At 34.5% G+C, this 19,545-nt stretch overlaps 1 protein-coding gene across 2 annotated transcripts in view; it reads left to right on the top strand.

Annotated features, from left to right (window-relative positions):
- Positions 1-19,545, top strand: part of LOC105210652 (uncharacterized) — a 367,952-nt gene that overhangs the window by 219,395 nt on the left and 129,012 nt on the right. For both annotated transcript variants that reach the window (XM_054231241.1, XM_054231240.1), the window contains exon 3: positions 11,114-11,235. The gene's annotated coding sequence lies outside the window, so the exon portion shown is untranslated. The remainder of the gene's footprint in view (positions 1-11,113; positions 11,236-19,545) is intronic.

The following is a 19,545-nucleotide window of genomic DNA, read 5'->3' as shown; positions in this document are numbered from 1 at the left end:
CACAATATTAAGTTTTACCCAAGTCATGTAAAGCGCACACCAACAACACCAACATATACTTAAAGCACACAAGTTAACTGTAACTCAGAGTGTATGCTTTTACACTTTGCCACTAGTTTTATTTATTTATCTTAGTGCCTTACTCTTTTACTTGCCACCATTTTTCTTTTGAGCCAGCTGTCGACTTGGCTTGTCTGGTTGCTTCTTCTTCTTCTTGCTTCAAGCACGAGCATATCTGTTGCTGACTTTTATCCTTAGGGCGCTTGGTGTATTTGGGTTTTGGATATTTGGAACATACACACACACATACATCCTCATCCTCGTGAGCTTCTTTGCTATTAGGCAAGTGACAATAATGACAGACATTTGCTAAGGCAAGTTACTTCAAGTACACACACGAGCAGGCTTTTGGTATATACATACATATTATATAATATATCCAACTTCAAGGAATATATATTTATATGTTTCTTCATATGTGTCTACAAAGAAACGACATGCGTGTGACTTTTAACAAGCTTTGCTGCAATCCATGACAATCGGTCGGTCAGTAAAAGGGGTCCATCACATGTGAGTACGAATAACTCTGTCCGGTAGTTGGTAAATTTGTTAAGTGCTTGCCACAGCCGTGCAATTACACGTTTGGCCTCTCTGCGGTTGCTCGTTTTAAATTTTATACTTTGACATTGGTACATTCTACATATTGTACATGTAAGCAAGTTGCTTTGACACCAAGGGTTATGTGCTGCCAGGAATGCCTGTGTTCTTCTAATTTCTTCATATTAAACCGTATTTTTAATTCTTCACTCCTTTATAATCCGAAGTAAATGCCTTGTAATTTATAGCATATAATTTAATGGTCTACTTGAAAGTTTAATTTATTACATTATTCCAAATGTAATTAAATATTTTTGTTTGTTAGTGACATTCTTCAAGTATTTCTACAGAAAGTAAGGTAATTTTTCTTATATTCATAAAGTAAATTATCAAGAGTTACCACATATTTTCATGCAGATTTTCTCAGAAGCACTTTTCGAGTATCCTTAATTACGATAGATTTAAAATTTAGTTCTACAAAATGGCAAACATTCTTTCTATAATATTTTCGAATGACCGCAAGAGAGCACTTGAAGTTGAAGAATGCTATTTGTATTCCTATAAAAACCACGGATGCAGTTCTTCTGTTAGTGACATTTTTCATTTTATAGTTCTAATCTTATACAAGGTATCCGACTTCTCTACTTCCTTCACCCCCCTACAAGGTTTCTATTTATTCTGGTGGTATATGTCTCAATTGGCGCTCTTTTTTTCTCTAAGCTTTTTTAAGCAGTAGAATCTCGCTTAATTTGTCTTCCTTGACTTCCTCCTTTTCCAAGGATATTCCATAAATTTATTCCACCATTGTTCATAAGATCTCTGCGTTCCTTTAAAATCACAAACTGGCCAATAAGCATATTTATTGAAAATTTTAGAGCCTATGAACTTGAGTATAATAAATTACAGGACTATTTAGGTTTGATATTGTCATAAAGCGCGTAAGTTTAATGTACAATTTGTAGAGAGTAATATTTTCAATAAACATCTTTGAGGGGTCTAGAAATTGTATGTAGTCAGGGTCCATCTCTGCTATAGGAATCATCCACACTTCAGCAACTTTCGATAAAGAAGGCAGGAAACGATACTAGACTTTAGTTAAAACTTTAAGTAGCTGCATAGCAAGGGAGTTCCTTTATATTTTCTCACCTCACCTCAATGGTTTAGATATATTCAAAGAAGACAAACTATTTTTCGAACTTCGGCAGGATTAGTTACTATGAAAAGTTCTTAGATAACAGTGAAATATGAAAAAATATATAATTCTCCTTTAACTTGTCACTGTATTCTATTAGGTTGAACAAACCGTGAGCTTAAGTGACTTGAACGACGGTTTTTCATTATCTAGATGCTCTATGTTGCTTGAGAAATATTACTCTGCTCCATATGATAATAGCCATGACTACATTATTTGAGGCGAGTATGGCCCCGAATAGAAGATACCACTAACCTAGTATTCATTCATGTTCTAAATTCTGTTTTTTTGAGATTAGCAATAATGTTTTGTCTGGGATCAAAACCATTTTCACATTGGTTTCCATTGAAAATACTTATGATAGGCTTTAGTCAATTGAGTTCCTGTAACACCATGAATTTTATGCTATCTTTTCAAATAACATTGTTGTAGCCACAGGAGCTAATTACTAACATTGTTCACACAGGAGCTAATTGATTAAATAACCGGTCTATGCTCGTTTAAAATGCTGATTAAGATCGATTTACCATACAAAATAAAAATCTACATTAATTTATAATTGAATTATAATCGACTTGAAAATGAAATGCAACTCTTCGACAAAGACCGTATTTGTAATTATATATACATACGTTCTCCGTCTATCTTTGACGGTAGATGTCGCTGCTGAAACTAGCAATCAGCTGATGAAACTTACCAACTTCTTATGAAAAGTAAAAAAAAATTTATAACAGCTGGTCGGGTATCGAGTAGCCGACAGTGCGAAGGGCAAAAACTGGTTGCTCAATCAAAATTTTAATTGATCAATTAATTTGGCTTTGTATTTCATCGTTAGCTCATTCCTCGTGAATTCATGATTTCTCTTTAAAAAGTATTTATTAGTGCAAATTTCGACAAAAACATTTTCACATGAAATCAAGGTATGTAAAATTAAAATTTTTTTCCAACGCAAAGATGAAGAGATGTTTTTAAAAAATTCTCAAAAGCTCAATAGGCGATCAAACAGAAAATCATTTAATCTAGCCAGCAATAAGAACAAGTCTTAAAATTTTCGTAAAATTCAGAAAAAATGTATATAATTTCCATTTGAATGCATTAACACTTCCCAGAACAAATGTTCATTTGGCTCACTGTTTCCTAGTTGCAAATCACATAACTGCGAAGAATTGCTGGAAAATTGTAATTTTCTGCAAAAAACGCAATTTGCACAACAACAGCAAATGCGAAAGCAAAAAAAAAAAAATAAATATTAAATAACAGTACAGTGAATTTTGCTTGCTACGGCTTTGCTTTTTTTCTTATATACAGTTTCATAAGAAAATATGAAAAAATCTTTGCCTCTCGAAACAAAATACAAATGAAAAGAAATAATTTCACAAGCAATCGAAAAACTCCAGCAATCGAACAAAACAGACAAGACTAGTCTGATATCTCCGGAAATCTGTAATTATGAAACTGCCGTTTGTTGCTTGCCAATCTGCTTTTCTTTTTAATATTTCTCTTTAGTCTATTTTTTGCATACAACTTCACTTCGTATTCTTTACTTCTGCGAAATGACAATGAAAATGTTGATAATCACGCCAAGCTGCACGTCATGGAGAACGAGAGTATGATGAATGAAATAATTGCTGCAAGAACAGCTGCAGCAGCAAATTGCAAAATTCAAGAGGAAATATAAGAAACGAGAAAAAAACCGGAGAAGAATTATGGAAACTTTTGCTTGAGCAAATTGTAAGCCAATAAAATGAAAATAATAATTCATTGTGTTTCTATGGGCAATTTTTCAATTTGAAATGCCAATATTTGTGAATGGAAGTTGTTGCCAGACTATTGGTAAATAAGTGAGGATAATTTGTGGAAGTAGAAGTAATTGATTTGCTGTTGTTTGCTCGGAGCTATGTAATGCTTCTCAATGAATAATTGATTATTTTGATAGTATACTCGACAGTAGCTTGGATGAGAAATCATCTTATGTCCTCAGCTATCGTGACTTCATGGGTCTCAATGGTAGTTCATCAGAACCTAAACCCTACCTGTAAGTCTTTCACATATCTCCTGGCAAGTCTACAACTTACACTACTCTCCTCTCTTTACTCTTTACAAATATATATTAATAAAGCTCATAAGAGATCAGAGCCGATTCTCATTCTCATATAAGATTTTACTCAAATTTAGATTTAATTAAGGATATTTCCACTTCGCTTTAACTCCTACATTCAATTCTGTCTTTGAAATTCTGAAAACATGCAAAACATATTCTCACTCATTTCCAGCAAAAGAATTAAAAAATCATTATATCAAAAGCGTAACAAAAAAAAAAAGAATCCAACGAATTTTATTACACTTACAAAGTATTTTTAGTACGCCTTGTGAGTGACAGGAAATTATGAGGAACATTTTTATTTTTATAACCACATAAATTGCAACATTTATGCGAACGCAAATTAATGGCGAAATTCATTGATGTGCGGCAATTGGTGGAACATTTTAAAAGCCAAAAGTTTATTGACTTTGCGAAACTTCGATTGCAGGCAAATGTTGTCGGTGAATGTGCAGAGAGGAGAAGTGTGGGGTTAGGTGTGCAAAGGATTTAGGCCATGAGAGCAGCATATTCATATACGTGCGCTTGATTTTAAGTTTAAACTGTGGTGAATTTATGCTTGTATTTAGAAATATGAATTTATAATTGAAATTTGCAGAAGAATTTGCTATGGCTATTAAGAATAAGAGAGATATTTGTAGATTCAAGCCGGATTTATGAAACTTTGGAATTTGTTTATTTATTTTTTAGTTTGTGTGCGCTTTTTTTTTTAAAGGATATATTGAAGCAATCTCTTAGGCATTTCAGATATGTCTTATTTATTTATTTCCAGTTTTATAAAATTGTGTCTTTAACTGAAGATTTTTCGTAGAATTCTGAAAATATAAAAAGAAAAATATTCGGCAAATATTTTTGATTTATTAACAAAATGCAAATGAAAAACAAAAAATTCTAGACAATATTTTCAAGATTTAATCTTCAAAAGTATTCAAATGCCAGAAGAAAGAGCTTCTGGTGAGATTTATTCCATGTGTTATAGGAGAGGATGTGGAAAAAATGAAGAACTTTTAATTTTTTCTCTGGAAAGAAAATTGATAATTCCCAAAAAAATATTTCAATCAAAAATCCTTATTTTTATTGATATATGCTGTATAAAGTCTAGGAATCACGAATGATATAACATAGCAAATAAGAAGGGTTTTCGGAAAGGTCGGAAAGGCGGAATTCGTTAATTTTTATTTCCGTCAGATATGCCACATATTCATCTATCTATGAGGTAATGTAGACACTGGACAGACCAAAAAACTTATATTTCAAAAGGAATTCTACTTATACCAATTGGAACACTGAAGTTACAATTTAGCGGATTATCGGGAAGATAAGAAACGTTGCAGAAGAGTTGCTGATCTGACCCGAACCATCCCATTTAAAAAGTATTTTAATACCTTCACTAATGCTTGAGTTTCATATCAAATATATGTTATATATAGTGGGCGTGGCCGTTTATCGATCTTGCCACTTTTCAAAGGACCTTAAGAACATATCATACGAACCAAAATTTGTACAAATCGGTCAGATTGTTTATTAGATACATCTTTCTTTCTTTCTTCTTTTTGGGAATATAAAATATTTCCAGACTGAGATTCCCCTTTTAAACATCTGTTAATGTAGCTTAAATTCCATAATTACAATTTAAGAACAACCACCAGCTGCTTTAACAAAGACTTTACAAAAAGTACCACTCACAAGCCTGCTTCGAACAGAGTTCAATTTGGGTTGACTTAAAGAGAAAAGAAAACCATAAATGCAATGTGGCTGCCAATTACGCCACATAACCTATGTAGACATGTATATTGTCATGAAATAGGTCTCGACATATGAAGACATGCAAGTGGGCGCCAATTTGTACGTTACCGTCATATGTGAATAACTTAAGTCAATATTTGGAAAAAAAACAACAAAAATAAAAACAAATAGAACATAGAAAAAATAGAAAATAAACAAAAATGGAAAATAAAATTGACTAACACACATAGGCAAGCAAAATATAACACACAGCAGTGACGAAAAACAAATAAAATAAACAATGTGAGAACAAAAAAAAAATAATAAAAATAAATAAATGAAACAGTGACGCAAAATAAGAATTGCAAAAAAGAGCTAGAGAGTGCTTGGTAAAAATAGTGACAAGAAAATAAAAATATATTCTATAAGGCTTCGTTTGTATACATACATATATATATCCGCTGCCATGCCAAGACGTTGGAATGCAAATCCACTTAACCCACTTCTTTGCATACCCAAAAGTGCTTGACAAGCTCATCAAACTGGGTAAGCCGATAACTGAATTAAAAACACATACACCTACATGTACGCTCAGATATACCACTACATATCTTGCTTGTGGTTTTCGGTTAAGCACTTGTTTGTATATAATTTAGTTGAGTGTTTGCCACGGCAGTCGCGTGCGCCACAGAAGTGGCAAAATTAGTTTGTGTGTGTCTCTCTTGGCTGTGTGGCATGCAACAATTTCATATGAAAAAGAGAAATAAATTGAAAAAGAAATTTCACAAGAATTTTACATGCCATCCACTTCCTGCTGTAGCTTAGATAAATTCCTTTAAAAAAAATCTCACATTCGCCACTAACTCATTGTGGGTGTTGCGAAGCGCCACGAATGAAAGTAAGCAGGAAATAGTGAAAGCCTTAGGAATGTGTTATATTTCGCTTTTTCAGGTTTTTTTTACCGCCTTAATTTAGAATTTGCACAAAAAGTGTAGAGTGTATACGAGTGCATACGCTACTTCGTCTTGTTGTTAAATGGGTCAACAGTGCGTATGAGTAATGTGGTTAATTATGAGTTTCGCATATGGTACAAAGCAAACGGTGTGGACAGTGTGGTTTGTTTGTTTTGGAGTGGAATAAAAGTAACATAAACTGCAAATATATTTTAAAGCATTTATATGCAATTGTAATTAAATTTCCTCTACAATGAGGTTGACAAACTAAATTTTCAAATAAAAATTTATTTGAACGGACTTCTTATCATCTATTGTTTTATAATTCATATTTGTGTCACTTTATATCCGACAATTGCTATTGTTTAACACAGTTTAGAGGAATACTTAGTTTATGCGATTCATAAGTAGATATACAGATGTATATAAATCTTAAATTTCTACATAAACAGCTTTCAAATATATATATAGATAATTCTAGTAAATGAGGAAGGAGAAAAGAAAATATTGAACTTTGAATTTTTGACAGAATTTTGACCAAAAAACGAAATTTTTTCTTTTTGAATTTTTCTTTTAATCCGTTAGTACTCAATATTCAATATTTTATATGCTGCTCCTGAAGAATATTCTTACGGAAAGAAGTCCCTGGAAAACAAGCCCAGATTAAATTAATCCTTCTTTCATTTGATTTTTCCCCCAAATCGTCATCGTACCGATTACTGCTCTGACTTTTCTAAAATCCAACAATTTTTTTATGCTCTCTATTATTGAGTCACACTCGACGAATAAAAAAAAAATTAACATAACGCAGCCACGCAAAAAAAAAGTTTCTTCATCAGATCAAGGTTTCGAGATTACGCCAAAAAAACCAATATGGCGATTTTTAAAATTCATCGACTTCGCTTGAAACTCCGAGTAGAGAGGGGTTTTGGGGTCACCGATAATGAATCCGGTGTCGGCTTTTTTTTAATTCAAAATGGCGAACCAATATGGGAGACACATTTTAAAAATTCGCCATATTACATCCTCCATTTCGAAGTTTGAAAAAACAGACACCGGATTCGTAATTGGCGCCACCGAAAATCCTCGAGTTACGAGATTCAAGCGGATCCGATGAATTCATATTGATTCTCTCGGGTTATCCCAAAACCCTGTTCTGGTGGGGTTAAATGAGTCCCGGATTTGGATTCAGCAACCTCAAAAACAAATAGAACACATAATAAAATCCCCAGGTCATAACACAATTTTTTGTGGGGCTGTGTAATTTATGACTATCTGATCCGATAAAAGATCTGTATATTCAATCGTATGTTTCAAAAAAGGGTTCCACTAGAATACTGGGACTGTTCCCGTAATCGATCACAAAAATATTTATTTCATTTGGAGTCTTTCTATATGAAGAGAACCAGGTAGATTGGTATCATTTCGTTTACTTTTTTCTACTCTAAGAAGACCCTTACGAGTACGCTCCCGGATGTTTTTTGGGCTTACTTTACCAACTTTAGGAACTAACGGTTTTCACAAATTAATAATATATGGTTGATTCATCTTGATATTCCAACTGGATGTAGATGCCTCTATACGCTCCTTTATATGTAGGCTTCAAATAGGGCAATGAGCTTCTATTTTCTTCATCTTATGTTGCTCATAGCACTTCTCTAGTGATATTTGATTTGGTTTTGAGAGGATATAACTCAACCTTCCAAAACCATTTTCTTTATCAAGGGGCCGAATATTCAAACTCCATCTTATAAAGTTAAATCGTATGGTTCCAAAGTGTAGCTCTTATTTGGGTGATTGTAAGGCTTAATTTCCTACTGTAATAACTCTACTATCTAACTAGCCATTCGATAATTTTAGTATCTTCTACAAGTTTTGGAAATGGAGTTGCATAACCAATAACATTACAATATTCCATTGAACGATCTTAAATATATGCTTGAGATATTTTTTCAGCTTTCAAAATAGTAATTATCAAAAGAAATAGATTGACTCTATTAGTCCAAACGGCCAAACGGTGATTATTGATGTCCATTAGGTTAAGTTAGGTTTGTAGGCAAAAAACAGAAGAACTCACTTAGACAGTCCATTGTGATACCAGTAAAACTCTCTATGGATCAATGACCCTAAAGATTCAGCAAAACGCTTGGAATCTGTTACGAATTTCTTTAGACGGCTAATGTCGATTCTAGCCAATTAGCTAGGATCGCCGAAAAAGGGTCTTCCGAGGTGTTTCAACCTCAATCTGGCAAATGGCTGGACAATGGAGAATGAAATGATTGCTCAGAGAAAGCAGTTGAAAAGAGCTCTTACGCTTCACAGAGGGCCAAAAGGACCTCGCCACTGCACAAGTGCTGGTTGTTGACCAGCGTTTGACGAGCTCGATGGGTGTGCATTACTGTGCAAAACACTTTCCAGGTCCATTAAATTGCCCTCAACTGTGATGCCTTCTGTCAGCACTGACAGTAGTTACAATTAATACACTTGCTCCTGGTAGAAAAAGCATTGAAATAGATCCTTAAAAAAGGAATTGCCAACAGCATTCTGTTTTTGGGTACAAAAAGTATAAATATCATACAAAACAGCTCAAATAACGCTGTGAATACAAAATACAACAGTTTTGTTACATAGTACTATACACCTTCAAGCTAATACAAATAATACGAACTTATATTTACTTAAAAAATTAAATGCTTTAACAACTAGAAAGCTCAAATTACAATTATTTATATAAACAAAAAGGGCAAGTTTCCCTTTCATTTCATAAGCACAAGTATTTCTTTCATTGCTTCATTGTAAATATAAAATAAGCTTTTGCTTTCTCTCCCTAACGTAACGTTGAAAAATACTGCCTTGAAGAGCACGAAAAAGCCAAGTTAGTTGCCGTTTTGCTGCAGGCAGTTATTTTAAAGCGACCGTAACCCAATTGCTTTTACACATACAACAAATATATATAATTACATAGAAGACGCTTAAGATATATAGCAGCAACATGAAATTCAGAAATTCAGTTAAAACAGGCATTTAAGTCACTCACTTGCTGCCTTCAAATGCCACACTTCGTTTAGGGACACTCACACACTTTCAAATATCTGAGATATATATATATATATGTTCATATAACCCCCTGGGTATATAAAGAAATAAACAAATAATCATCATTGTACAAACACTTTAACAAAATCCTAACAAAACAAATACAACTTAATTAAGTTAACTTTGAAATTGTTGTCATTGCCTCGAAGGCAATTCGAATTGCATGTTTTCGTTTTAAGCTCACGCATTGGGCGTGTACTCTTTTAAATAAATACAGTTATACAGTTATGTAATATTGCTATATAGAGATTGTTTTGTCATATACTTATATATTTGTGGCCTTGTATATATTTCTTGATTTAAAGTAATTATATTAAGGGCTCATGGGAGAAAGAAATATATTTGGCTGTTCTTCTTGAAAGATTTTATACATATGGTGGGCTTCCGTGTAGTTGGTGGGTTGAAAAGGAAGGTGAAGAGAGCCTGACCGCAAGCGTCCGCACTTAGGCCCATTATATCTCCCCGAAGGTACCCTCATAGGCATCACCTGAACAACTCGGTCGATTTAACGAAGCTTCTGAATTTTTTTCATCCCAGCTGCCCAATTTCTCTGACTAGAGTATTGGGAGCCATGGAAGATATTTCTTCTTAACCGACAGAAGGCTGGGCATTCGCTATAGTGTCTCGTCAGCTTCCGCGCACGCCCTGCATTCTGCCCATTATACTAGAGTCTTTGCGGGTGTCCTCTTAGCGGTAGGTGCCCCGTGATAACCCCTGTGATACAGCTTAGTTATCTTTTGCTCAAAATAAGAAATCTTTTGGGTTTGACCAGTGTCAACATTACCCCATGTTCCATGATCTGAGATGTTCCCCTAGCATCCATGTTTTAATCAGCGCTTCAGAGAACTGAAAGGTCTGGGGCAGTATAAGGGAACTGCCTTTCCCAGCGTTCCGTGTAGTTAATCATTCCAAATGTCTATTCAGCTGGTCAGCTTAGTTCAATAGTATTGACAAAAAGCTTTTTGACGAATATCTATAAGAAGATATGCCCAAGTGTTCCCAGTTCCCTGTTAATAGTCGCAATTTTTGTTCGCTCAATGAAGGGCGCATAGTACATACTGGTTTGAATTTTAGAAGGTTTTTCAAGTCAATAAGGCTTCACTACTTCAGTTATTCGATTAAGAAAGACTTTTGGTACTAAGTTATGTCAAAAGGACCAATTTTTGGTAAAGAAGTGGTTTTCGAAAATGATAAACTTAAAGCCTAGAATAACCAAATTTTCATTTTTTTGTCGAAAATACTATTGAGATAATGGTTTATAAGGTTTTAAGGCCAAAAATATGGTTTACATTAACCTGTTGAGAATTGGTAACTTTTATTAGTACAACGAATGAAATATGTCTACAATAGCGGGAAAAAGAGAAGGCAAGTGCGTTTAGTTATAAAAAATATAGAAAATATGTTAAAAAGGGTTCGCAAACTAATATTTCCATTCTTCTTACTTTGCAGATATCTAGCACCCTGAAGCTTGTAAACCCAAAACGTCGACAGTTTCAATAAACAAAATATATGATACACGGAAACTGTTTTAGCTCTACACAATTAAACAACGAACTGTTTGGCGAAAAAAGGTAAGTCATAAAATGGACGCTTTTGATTTGGCAAATACATATTTCTCTTATTACGCTTAATTATGTGTAATAAATTTATTTTATGTTAAGCTCTTTGCCGGTGCGATTGCACTTGCGATTGTGTGCGTTGTAACTTTCGCCTGGAAGGATTGCTACTTTCCTTTATTTTTTGCCAACTTTCTTGGTTCATTATCTCAAACCTTTTTTGTTGTTTCTTAGCGAGTGACTTTTTATCTTTATTTCAAATTTTATAAAGCGCATATTGTGCGCTTTTTACTAGCCAAACAGCTTGTTGTAAAGCGTAAGCTTCGTCTTTAGTAAAATATGTAATGTTAGGTACTCTTACCAATAAAAAGCGGCTGTGTGTGCCATTTCTCATACTTGCCATTATTGTTGTTGTTATTACTGTTGCTCTTGCGCGGTGCTTGTTGTTGATGGGTTTTCATGCACATAAATTAACTTGAATTACCCGGGCCCATTAACGTAACGACCCATGCAACTTACAGCTTTCACGCTGGACCCGGCATATACATATTTGTATGTATGGTTGTTTATACCAACAATTCGAAAACAAGATTTAAGCAACAGCGTTCAAAATGCTAGCTAATATTATAAACAACAACAACAGCAACAGTCACTAAGTGCGAATATGAAGAATTGCTATAGACATGGGTTGGCTGTGTGCGAAAATAAAGCTCTTTCGCTTGACTTTCTTTTTGATTTATCTTTTTTCGAAGAGTTGGCATGAGTGCATTTCTTAATACATGGATCCATTTGTTTATGGTTGTGTTACAGAAAAGTCCTTCTAATACTAATGCGCTAAAAACCAATGCACATTATTTTTGGGTCCGAGGTCATTCCGAGATATGATTTAGCGCAAACTGAAAGCCGAAAAACTCAACATATTTATTAACTATTGACAGCTTACACAATTAAAAAGTATGTGAACGAAATTTTGAAGCCCCGGCTGTGTTTGGCTCGAAGCTGTACAGTAGAGAAAGCTAAAAATTCTGCTAAGACGAACTCTTGTATGATAACTCTGTTATTTGCGACTTTCGTGCCATTGTCTTCAAACGAAAGAGTCATCTTCAAATGAAAGAAGTTGCAATGGCTTTTGTTCCTCTTTCTCAGCTTTAAGACAAAAACCCGTATTACAGGGGTTACAGGTACGATCCAGCTTGTGGTGTTGTCTGCTCATATGATAGAAAGGAATTATGGCTATATGTAGTTCATTATTAAAAATGCGTAAGTATTTCCGTAGAATACAGTCTGGTATCTAGTCTACCTCAGTGCCTGATTTTTGCAAACTACGATCTCCCATCATTTACACCAGATCCTCCAGTCTCAAAGCATTGTGTAGTTCTTATAACGTCCTTTAAGTAATTGAAGTTAGATTCTCCCTCCGTGGATAAGTCATTCCCAAGACATAGCCTTTACTCGGAGTAGTATTAATTTGTCTCTAGGAATATTGATAACCAACCTGAATCTTTTCAGACTTTTTCCGAAAAATAGCTTCACTTGTCGAAGTCCAAAGACTTGTAGACAATGGTAGTCCTGTTTAACTTTTCATCCCATCTGAAGTCAATAGTCGAAATCTGTCTTATCTGGAATTAAGAAAGAAAATATCGAGCTATAATCAACTATTTGGAACTGTGTTTAAAGAAAAAGTATATTAACTCAGTAAGCAGTACAGATACATAGCACTTTGCGATTAGACCCTAACTGACTTAAAGACTTATTAAGTAGCACTCATGTGACCTTTTCTCAAAAATCAAAGTTCTCCCTTACTAAAGTGTATTGCAACTGTCTTAAAATCACTTCATTAAAAGCAGAAACATATGAGTAGGTGACCTCCCAAAAGGTAGTAAGGTTATATTTAGTGCAAAAGGTTACTATTAAACGGCACAAAAACTAATTCAAGTTACTTTATTAAGAATTAATGGCAATAAATAATACTTCATTATACCTTACCTTACGCAATATTAACCCAACTCGTTTCTGGTTTCTACATTTATATTAAGACGCCAGCAATAATTCATTAGGGCACGCCGAATATCCTACTTATATTTCCTCTAGTCCTCAGTCTCTTGGTATTTTGATGTAACTCAACCAGCAAACGATGCCTTAAGGGCATGTAAATTTAACCCTTTCACCAAAAGGCCAACCCCTTACTGATTTAGTTTATTGCATAGCCGTTGCCCTAAATTAATCATTTGCTTTGTTGATTCAAAATTTTAATTGTAATATATTTATACGAAATATTTAAGTACAAGGTGATGTTGTGCTTTCAGTAAGAGACATGCATATATGGATATTATTTAGTGGTATGCTTGTAGGTGCTTCTTAAGGTACATTGTGCGCGTATTAGTAACCCAGGTGACGCCTTTGGTAGTGCGCAGTGGGACCTGTACGAATATAACCTTTTACGCTTCGGGTCACAATTTGACTACTCGGATGTATAGCTATTTATGTATTTAGAAATAAGGATGTAAATTTGTATATGTATAGTTGTTTATACTGAATTGGCATAGTTTTTGTGTACAAACCTTAAATTTTCCATATTTATTTATATATTAGGGTGTTTCTTAAATTTTGGAAATTATTTTTTTCATCAGAATCTAATTCTCAACACTCAGTAGCTGAACATATTACGAATAAATTTGATTTCCGAATATCATAAAGGGAGAGAATTATTCCAAATCTACAAAATTGCCAAAAACTATTTTTACTGCATCAAATCGAAACTTTTGTGGTCAGAGATGTTTTACAGAAATGTCAGACATAATTATTAATCAATACGTTTTTCATCTCAGGGTTAAAACTTAGACTACTTGCTCCTCACTGATATTTAGTGAACTCTATTTCGAGTATTAAATGAAAAAATGTATATTTTCATAATTTTTTTCGTCTTCCTCAGCTTATCTTACCCTAATCGCTGTGCAACAACATCCTAACTATGTGTGAACCGAATAAAATTTTAATGCCAAAATGTCCAAAATGACATATGAGGTCATTGATCTACGAGTTCAAGTAAAAAATTCTGAAAATATTGTGTTTTAGATTTTCGAAGAACCACCCTAAAGTAAGCATATATGAAGAATCATATATAATAGTAGAACTAGCAAAACCACTGCAGCTACAAGTAAAACCCAAACCGAGTCAGTAGTAGAAATTGAATGCACTGAAGCAAATAAGCAATCAACTGAGATTCGTTGATAAAAGGGTAATGCGGAAAAACTCTCAAACACGAGCACACATGCACATATACATATTCATATGGCTTAAGTGTAGACTTAGAGGCAGGGACTATTACATATTCATTTGGTTTGCACACTAAAATTATACTTTTTCGCAACTAAGCGAGTAAACTACATACATAACTGTAAATGCAAAAACCTTTTTGTGTTTTTTTTTTGTGAAGAGTTCCTTTGGCATACACCTGTGCAACCAGGTATTAGTTAGATGTATTATTAGAAGTGTTTGTATATTTACATATCCTTAAGTATATGAGTATGTTTGTATAGTATATAGGTGTACTTTCACGCTTCAAGGATTTGTTTTGTAAAACCCAAAACTGTGTTGTCGCATTTGAAGTGGGTCATTCCAATCTGTGTGCTTGCGTGTTCTCACAAATGCAAATCTACGGCTACTTCAAGTGGCAAACTTTGCTTGTGAATTCTTGTTTCGATTGTCCCCAGTAACTACTATAAATAAATTCAGAATAAAATTTGGCATTAAATTGTAGTTGTTAATGTTTCTAAATGTAGATATACATATATATAAGTATATTCTCATAAGAGAGTTGATTTTGCTTAAATACATATACGATTTATACAACAGAGATTTGCTCAGCTGCTGTTCTTTACCAAGTTAGTCTATTTTTGTTGTGAGAAAGAGATAGAATAATACTTTTAGTTTTCGGTATATTCAAAACAATTAGAAATGCGAACAATTTTTAATTTGCACTTTATAAAAGAAAGGTTAGATTAGGCTTGTTAGAACATATTCAGAGATTTTTTCTTAGATCAATGAAATCAGGGTTACCGGAGTTCGATTAAACGAGACGATGAGTCGATATCTCCAATAACCTAAAATTATGAAATCTATCTGAAATCTCTAGGTTTAAATATCATATATTGTATTCACTTTTTCCAAGACCAACCCTTCCATATTACAACTTTACTAGCGTGAGATCTTCTAACAAAAAACTGTTCCATATCATAATAATATTACAAGATAAATACAACACCTTATTCTCCAAACAGCGCAAATTTAAAGAAGTTTTCTGATTTTCTTAAATTTATCAGCTATTCTAACTTCTTACAAGAGAAGCTCTCTACAAATTCTTCTCAGCTGCTTCCAAATATTCAGCAAACATTCTTTGTCGAAACTTTGGCCATAGCCAATTTGTCGGCAACTCATTCCTTACACATTTAATTGGCCTAAAAAGTTGTGGAAAACTTCGTTGAAGTAATTAAGGAAAGGTGTTAAAATATGACTCGAGGTCACAAATTTCGTATGCGGGTGGCATCACTAATGATCACACATACGGATATATTTATATAGAATATGTATAGAAATAAAAGTAGTTATGTATGCATAAGGATATATAGATACATATCTACATAGTTTTTAAGATAGAATCGTTGAAAGATAAACATTTAGAGGAGAATTTATGCACTCATCTCATATATATTCAACGAGTATGTGCAGCTCAAAGTATGCATAGCTGTAACTGTGTCAAAAAAACTTTTAGAAAATTTCAACAATTGGAATTAATTTTCATTTTTGTTATAGTTTATGTATTTAGATATAGAAATGACTGAAATTTGTTGAATAATCTTACATATGTAGATATGTAAATTGTGAAAAATATATATTTTTTGCGTTATGAAGTCTTCAACATTGTTTTATAATAATCCTCTTCAGATGTGTCTCCTCTCGGATATTTCTCAGTTTCCTCTCTCTTCTCTCTTCTAAGCAACTTGCGTTATTTATGTCCGTAACCTTGGCTATGTCTGGTTGATGGATACCTGGAACGGTTTATATTGAAGCACTTTTGAATAAATCGAACATCATGAGTTCTTGGGCTCATGTTAAATAGATTACAACTACATTTAGATTAAGGTCTCTTATTTCTTTCTTTAAACAAAAAATTTTTAGCTTCTGACTCAACACAAAACAGTGTGAACTTTATTGAGCTCATCTTAGTGATTACTACATGATATATGGCAAAGCAAAAATAAATCCATTATTTTTCCAATAATTGGCATTAGTAATATGAATATGGGAATCGAAAGATAAAATTTATCACTAAAACGCTTCTCAGACAGCGGCCAGCTTTCCAATGGGAGAGGAATTGTCTTTCACTGGGAGGTTATTATATATATATATATATTTGGCGTAGGAACCGCTAACGCGATTATAGCCGAATCCACCAGAGCGCGCCATTCATTTCCTCTTCTTGCTTTCTGGAGCCAACTGGAAACACCAAGTGAAGCCTGGTTACTTTCCACTTGATCTCTCCAACGGAGTGGAGGTCGTCCTCTTCCGCGGCTTCCTTCAGCGGGTACGAACACTTTCAGAGTTGGAGTGTTTTCATCCATTCGAATAACATAACCTAGCCAGCGAAGCCGTTGTCTTTTCAGAGGACCACAAATCTTGCGCAAAACCTTTCTCTTGAAAACCCCAAGAGTCGTCTCATCAGAAGTTGCCATCGTCCACGCTTCTGCGCCATACATCAGGACGGGAATATTGAGCGACTTGTAGAGTTTGATTTTGGTTCGTCGAGAGTGGACTTTACTTTTCAATTGCCTACTCAGTCCAAAGTAGCACCAGTTGGCAAGAGTGATTCTGCGTTGGATTTCGAGGCTGACATTGTTGGTGATGTTAACGCTGGTTCCCAAGTAGACGAAACTATCTACTACTTAGAAGGTATGACTGTCAACAGTGACGTGGGAGCCAAGACGCGAGTGCGCTGATTGTTTGTTTGATGACAGAAGATATTTCGTCTTGTCCTCATGCATCACCAGACTCATACGCCTCGCATCCTTATCCAGTCTGGAAAAAGCAGAGGAGGTTATTGCTTTCACCTTATAATCCGGATCTGGTTCCAAGTAATTACTACCCCGTTCTGTTTTGGACAAATGATTTTGTTGGTAAAAAATGTGGCTTAAGAGAAGCTTGAGGAAATTGATTGTCTCGGTTTTTTTGCCATAAAAACAAGAATTTCAATGAGAAGGACATTAAGAAATGAACTTTTCTTAGACATTATATATGATAGACCAGTATATCTCTCTTTAATTAAGCTTAGATTGGAGTTTTTTTCTATTTAAGCCTTCAGCTTTACACCACCTAAGCCCTTCTTAGTCTTATATATTTCATCAAAGATTTAGTGTGTCAATATTTGCACTCAAACTGAAATCTAAAAAGCAACAGAAAAAAATAGAAAAACTTGAAATAAACGACACCATCGCCAAGGCTTTAATGGCGTTGTGCCTTCACCCGTTAAGCCGTCGCATTCATAATTCATGCAACATCAATAATAAAGCCATTAGGGCATAACGGGATTTTTGAGTTGTTTTTGCTGTGGCCTTTGGCCAGTGCCACTGACTGCCGCTAGCCAACAACTACTCATTACACACTGACACATTTAACCTACACGAAACTTGCGGCACGCAAACACACACAGATACTCACAACCGAAAAGTATTCGAAGAACAACAACAACAAAAAGTTTAAAGCACAAAAAAGCAAGCGAATAGATGAGAGAAAGTGCTAAGCGAAGAAACTGCAAGCAAAGTGCTGACATTGTAACCCGATTTTTGTGGATGTGTGTGTTTTTCTCGCTGTATATGTGTATGTTGTTGTTATTGTATATGTGCTCGTGTGTCTGATTGTCGCGTTTCATGAGCAATGTTCGCCTGACTGTGGCAGGTCAGAAGGCTATTGATATATTGTGCACCCTGACACAGACACACACACACACACATAACAACAATTACAATAACAACAACTACAACAACATATACCCTCTACCACCACATACAGACAGACAGTTCGCAGTTGACTGCTTGATGTTCGGTTGGCGCGATATTTGCTGGTCTCAGCCATGCTGCTTGACTGACTCGCCGTTTGCTGTTTGATTGTTTGGTTGACTGGCTTCAGCGCGACTTCATGTGTGCATGTATGTGTGTGCACCACAAGCATTTCGTGTTGCTCGACGTTGCTTCACATTCAACTTTGTTGCAAATAGTCGACTGTGTATTGTTGTTGTTGTTGTTGTGCACTAGCATGACGACGTGACAATGTTGCCACTTTGAAATCAATTATTTCCGCTTGATAGTTTTTATTGCTATTTTTCGCTTGCAACACTCGCTACAACAACAGCTAGTAGATCGAGCGTAGCAAGTTCCCTGTCTCTGTATATACAAGCATGTATTTGACTTTAAGTGCTGCTTCTGCTGCAACGGTGCATAAGTGCATGCCTTAGGTTATTAGTAGCAGCTGCAGTTGACATACCACTTTTTTCATTTATTTAAAGACAATTTTATGTTTCCTTTGCAATGGAATAAATCGCACAAATGCCAACGCTCTCGTAATAAATTATTTAATTAAGTACATGCTTAGCATTTTTCCATCACCTACGATGTGACATAAATTATATATTAATGTACTAGTCATAATTATCTCCACTTCTTTACTAACCGGTGGTGAGATGTAGGGAAGTGTTAAAGTGACTGCTAAGTGATATTTATTAGCGCGTTTTCAAAGTGTGGAAAATGTGTAGAAATAATATAATGTTCTCATTGTGCACCTGTTTGTTCGCTTGACCTACACGGCGTATGAGTGACACATGCACAGCATTTTATATTACTTTTAATTGCTTTAAGTATAATATAGCTATATATGCCCATATATAATTATCAAATTGCTTTGCGTGTATTACAAACAATGTTATGTATTGAGCCTCAATAAATTTTAATTATCGACGGATTAGTTGCTTTCATAAATATTTGAAGTTTGGGGACATTGCATGGGGAGTAAGTGACCCTTAATCAATCCCAACGGCCATCATCTTCATTTGACTTGAATTTAATTATGTTAATTTGAGGGCATTTTAAATTTTACCTATGGAAAACACATTTTTACAAATTTTAGTGCAGTTTCATTGCACTGCAATGGACTCATGAATACATGCCCAAGCAAAATGACGATTTTTTAAATATGACAATTTTTCTCTCGGCAAAGGAGGCCTCCAGTTCGATATACTTGTTCGCATTGGATGATGCAGTTCCATTAATCCGTATA

Source organism: Zeugodacus cucurbitae, chromosome 5 (assembly GCF_028554725.1).
Source record: "Zeugodacus cucurbitae isolate PBARC_wt_2022May chromosome 5, idZeuCucr1.2, whole genome shotgun sequence".
Taxonomy (NCBI): domain Eukaryota; kingdom Metazoa; phylum Arthropoda; class Insecta; order Diptera; family Tephritidae; genus Zeugodacus; species Zeugodacus cucurbitae.
The sequence above is the reverse complement of the archived record's forward strand: the minus strand, read 5'-3'. Positions and strand labels throughout refer to the sequence as shown.